Raw genomic sequence first — 6,016 nt, 5'->3', positions numbered from 1 at the left:
TTTTAGGGGCTTTACAAAAAATTACCATGACCTGTTTAAGAATTACACCTATTTTTATATATAGTCCTTCATTTTCAGAAGTTCAAAATTAATGGGATTATTGATTAACAAGCAATTTCACAGCCAGTAAATTTTCTGAATCACCACCTTATCGTGGTGGAGGGGTTTGTGTCTCAGGGAACCCAGGGACTATGTTGTCCATGGGCTTTTGCCCCCTGATAGGGTCTCCCAAGGCAAATTCTGGGTGAGGGGCCAGACAGAGAGCGATTCCAAGAATCCGTATTGCAGATACACCAAGGGAACAGCTTGGGATGGGGGTACCTGGACCCCACCCTGGAGCCAGGCCTGGGGAGGGAGCTCGAGGGAGAGCACCTGGTGGCCAGGCCTTAGCCTGTGCAGCCCAAAGAGGAGACATGGGCCCCCCGCTCCTGTAGGCCCACCACCCACATGAAGCACCATAGGAATCAGGTGGTGGCCCTGGCGGACCGATCCCTGACTATTGAGACTTTTGGGACATGGAACATTACCTCTGGTGGGGAAGAAGCCTGAGCTAGTGCATGAGGTTGAGAGGTACTGCTTAGATATAGTCGGGATCACCTCAGCACACGCCCTGGGCTCTGGAATCAGTCTCCTGGAAAGGTGCTGGACTCTGTTCCAGTCTGGAGTTGCCCTCAGTGAGAGGCAGTAGGCTTGGATGGGTATTCTTGTATCCCCTTGGCTCACTGCCTGTGCATCTGAGTTTTCACGGGTGGACGAGAGGGCCGTTTCCCTGCATCTTCAGGCCAGGGAGCGGGTCCTGACTGTTTGCGCTTATGCTCCAAATGACAGTTCAGAGTATCCAGCCTTTTTGGAGATGCTGGGTGGAGTGCTTGACAGTGCTCCATCCAGTAATTCCATTATCCTACTGGGAGACTTCAACGCTCACATGGGCAATGACAGTGAGACCTGGAATGGCATGATTGGGAGGAACGGTCTGCCTGATCTGAACTCGAGCAGTGTTCTGTTACTGGACTTATGTGCAAACCACAGTCTATCCATAATGAACACTAGGTTTGAACATAAGGATGTCCATAAGTGTATGTGGCACTTGGACACTCTAGGCTGCAGGTCGAGGATAGTAATTGTATCATCATATCTGTGGTGGTATGTTGTGAAGACAGGAGCTGAGCTGTCAACTGATCACCACCTGGTGGTGCGTTGGATCAGGTGGTGAGGAAGGACAGACCTGGCACACCTAAACGTATAGTGAAGGTGCACTGGGAATGCCTGGCAGAGGCTGCAGTCCATGATATCTTCAACTCCCACCTCCAGCAGAACTTCAACAACTTTCCAAGGGAGCCTGAGGACACTGAGTACGAGGACACTGCTCTGCACCTCCATTGCTGAGGCTGCTGCTCAGAGCTGCGGCTGCAAGGTGGTTGGTGCCTGTCGTAGTGGTAACCCCCGAACCAGATGGTGGTCACCGGAGGTGAAGGGAGCCATCAAGCTGAAGGAGGAGCCCTATCAGTCTTGGTTTGCTTGTGGGACTCCGGAGGCAGTTGACAGGTACTGGCAGGCCAAGTGGAATGCAGCTCAGGTGGTGGCTGAAGCAAAAACTCAGGTATGTGAGGAGTTCAGTGAGGCCAGGGAAAAAACTTTCAAACCGTCTCGAAGCAATTCTGAAAAAAACATCATGCAACTCAGGAGGAGAAAAGCAGTGATTTACCAACACGGTGTATAGTGTGGGTGGGGCACTGCTGATTTCAACTGAGGATATAGTCAGGTGGTGGAAGGAATACTTTAAGGACCTCCTTAATCCCACTGACACGACTTCTGTAGTGAAAGCAGAGTCTGGGGACGACTCACCCATCACTGCGGGTGAGATCACTGAGGTGGCTAAACAACTCCTTGGTGGCAGAACCCCTCAGGTGGATGAGATTCACTCTGAGTTCCTGAAGGCTCTGGATGTTGTAGAGCTGTCTTAGTTCACACGCCTCTGCCACATTGCATGGCGATCTGGTGCATTGCCTCTGGATTGGCAAACTGGGTGGTAGTCCCCAGCTTTAAGAAGGGGGCCAAGAGGGTGTGCTCCAACTATCAGGGGATTACACTCCTCAGCCTCTCTGGGTCATTGCCAGGGTGCCGGAAAGGAGAGTTTGCCCATTAGTCGAATCTTAGATTCAAGAAGAACAATGCAGTTTTTGTCCTGGTTGCAGAATGCTGGACCAGCTCTTTATCCTCTCAAGGATATTTGAGTGTGCATGGGAGTTTGCCCATCGAGTCAACATGTGCTTTGTTGGCATTCGACCGTTTCTTTCATGGCATCATGTGTGGGGTGCTGCAGAAGTACGGGATGTCTGACTCGTTATGGGCCATTCAGTCCCTGTACCACAGCAAGTAAGAGCTTGGTCCACATTGCCAGTAATAAGTCGGATTAGTTTCTGGTGGGTGTTGGACTCCACCAGGGCTTCCTTTTCTCACTGATTCTGTTCATCATTTTGATGGACAGAATTTCTAGGTGTTGCCATGTGGCGGGAGGCTTCTGCATTGGTGGCCTAAGGCCCCATTTACATGAGAACATTTCAGTGAAAACAGTGTTGTTTATAATTTTCATTTTCAAAAAGTAGACAGAGACGGAAATGTTTCAAAAACAATCTCCATTTTCATGGAAAAGCAAGACGTTGAATACGCTGTAGTTCCCATTGCAAGGCTACAAGTTGGCAGTGTTGCTATAGGAGCTGCAACCATAGTGTGCATATACCAGTACCCCATTTTCAAAAAGTAGCATTTTTGCCCATTTACATGGAAATGGAGACTGGAGCACTTTGAAAATGCTCCACTTTGAAATCGTTTTCAAAAAGTATGATATTCACGCTACTCTTGTGTAAACGGGAGGCCGAAACGCATAAAAACTTTACCATAAGATAAAATAAGATATCTTTATTGTCATTGCACAATACAATGAAATTGGGGAAACTACAAGACAAACTGCAGTCTTGTGTGTGAAGGGAGAAGAGGAGGGGGCTCAACACACAGCCCTGTTGTGTGCCAGTATTCAGGGTGATGCTGGAGGAGACCCACTCCCCCATGCGCACAGTCTGTGGTCTGCTGGTGAGAAAGTTCAGGACCCAGCTGCTCAAGTGTGCTTTGAGGCCCAGGAGGTCCAGCTTGGTGGTGAGTTTGTGGGGGGAGGTAGTATTGAAGGCGTGGAATCAATGAATAGCATCCACACATAGCTATCTCGCTGGTCTAGGTGGGTCAGGGCAGAGTGGAGGGCCAGTGACACAGCATCCTCGATAGACCTGTTTTCCCTGCAGGCAAACTGGTGCTGGTCTAAGGATAGGAGGATGCTGTTCTTCAAGTGTCCATTTTCATCTGAAAACATTCTTGTGTAAACGGGGCCTCAGAATCTCATCTCAGCTTTTTGTGACTGATGCAGTCCTGTTGGCTTCATTGGTGGTGATCTCCAGGTTGCACTGGAGCGGCTCGCAGCCAAGTGTGAAGCAGAAAGTATGAGAATTAGCACCTCTAAGGGCCATTTTACACAACACCATTTCAAAATGAAAATGGCTAAGTTTTGATGCGTTTCGACCTCCCATTTACATGAGGACAGAGTAAAAATTATACTTTCTGGAAACGGGCTCCAGAGTGGAGCATTTCTGAAATGCTCCAGCCTCTGTCTCTGTGTAAACAAACAAAAACTATGCTTTTTGGAAGCGGGGGCACTTGAACATGTGCACTATGATTGACGGGGGCACTCACACATGCGCACAATGGTTGCGACTCCTATAGCCACACCGACAACTGGTGGCCTGGCAATAGGAACTGCAGCATTTTCAGTGTTTTTGCGTTTCCGCGTAAACAGATCGATTTGAAATGTCTCCGTGTAAATGCATCACTTTTTGGAAAATACAACAGCAAAACAACACCACTGGAAACGTTGTTGTGTAAACGGTGGCTAAGTCTGAGGCCACGGTCCACAGCCGGAAAAGAGTGGTGTGCCCAATCTGGATCAGAGATGAGTTGCTGCCCCAAGGGAGGGAGTTTAAGGCTCCATTTACACATGAACGTCTTTCAGCTGAAAATGTTCTTGTGTAAATGGGGCCTCAGAATCTCAGCTCTGCTTTTTGTGGCTGATGCAGTCCTGTTGGCTTCATCGGTGGTGGCCTCTAGGTTGCACTGGATCGGTTCGCAGCCAAGTTTGAAGTGGCCCCATTTACATGAGAATGTTTTCAGATGAAAATGGCTTGATACATGCAAGGTTTGATACATTTTGGCCTCCCATTTACACAAGAATGGTGTAAAAATCATGCTTTTTGAAATCGGGCTCCAGAGTGGAGCGTTTTTGAAATGCTCCTGTCTCCATTTCCGTGTAAATGGGCTACATTTTGAAAATGGGGGGCACTGGCACATGCGCACTATGGTTGTGGCTCCTATATCCAAACTGTCAGCTTGTGGCCTGGCAATGGGAACTGCAGCATTTTCAATTCCGCGTAAATGGAGATCCTTTCTGAAGTGTTTCCATCTGAGCGCGTTACTTTTTGAAAACAACAACCACAAAACGACACTGTTTCCACTGAAAATGTTCTTGCGTAAACAGGGCCTAAGTATCTCAGGGGCCTTGTTCACAAGTGAGGGGAAAAGGGAGCAGGAGATTGATTGACATGCTGAGGCTGCAGCTGCAGTGATGCAGACACTGCACCAGTCCATTGTGCTAAAGAGACAGTTGAGCATAAAAGCTGTCGATTTGCCGATCGCTCTATGTCCCCACCCTCACCTGTGGTCATGAGCTCTGGGTAGTGACTAAAAGAACAAAATCACAGATACAAGCAGTGGAAATTAGCTTCCTCTGAAGTGTGGCTGGCCTCTCCCTGAGAGATAGGGTGAGTGCAGCCATCTGGAAGGGGCTTAAAGTAGAGCCAGTACTCCTTCACATCAAAAGGAGCCAGTTGAGGTGGTTCGAGCATCTGACTAGGATGCCTCCTCGGCACCTCTTGTCCTACTGCGAGGAGGCCCCGGGGTAGACCCAGGACATGCTGGAGAGATTATAGCTCCCCAGGAATGCCTCACTGGAGTTGGTGGCTGGGGGGGAGCAAGGTCTGGGTTTCTCTGCTGCTCCATGACCTGCCCCTGGATAAGTGGAAGTGGAAGTGGAAGTGGGGGTGGGTGGATGGATGGATGGATGGACGGACGGACGGACGGACGGACGGACAGACGGATCTCTAAAAGAGCCTGAACAGTTATATAAAATATTTGGACAGATGAAAACAAGATGAACTTGTAACAGAATGATGGGAAGAGAAAAGTATGGAGAACCAAAGAAACATGAGCTGAAGCATACCACATTATCTGTCAAACATGATGGAGGCAATGTTGTGGCATAGGCATGTATGGCTGCCAGTGGAACCACGTCATTAGTGTTTATTGATGATGTGACTGCTGATAGAAGTAGCAGGATAAATTCTGAAGTGTACAGAGCTTTACTGTCTGCTCAAATTCAGGCAAATGCTGCAAAACAGTGCTTCACAGTGTACATGGATAATGACCCAAAGCTGCAAAAGAAACCCACAAGTTTCTCAAGGCAAAGAAATGGCATATTCCTCAGTGGTCAACTCAGTCACCTGATCTCAGCCCAGTAGAGTTTGTGTTTCCGTTGCTGAAAATAAACCTGAATGTAGAAAGACTCACAAACAAACAGCTAAAGGTGGCTACAGTAAAGGCCTGGAATTCTATCCTCCAAAACGACAATAATCGCTCCCAGGCAGAGGGCTTTATGAGAGACTACTGCCAGAATTTGGGAATGGAGAGGATAGAATGGCCTGCCTGCTGTCCTGACCTCAACTCCATTGAACACTTGTGGGATGAGCTTGGGGGTGCTCTTTGTGCCAGAGTGACCAACACAACCACATAACTGAGTTGTGACAAATGCTGTTTGAAGAAGTAGTGTCACATAGCAGTGTGTGACCAAGCTGGTAGCCAGCATGGTGGTGCCAGGCTGTTTTTGGTTCTTCCACATGCTACTGAGGTCTTGTTTCTT

This window comes from Archocentrus centrarchus, chromosome 1 (genome assembly GCF_007364275.1).
Source record: "Archocentrus centrarchus isolate MPI-CPG fArcCen1 chromosome 1, fArcCen1, whole genome shotgun sequence".
Classification (NCBI taxonomy): Eukaryota; Metazoa; Chordata; class Actinopteri; order Cichliformes; family Cichlidae; genus Archocentrus; species Archocentrus centrarchus.
This window is presented reverse-complemented; position numbering follows the sequence as displayed.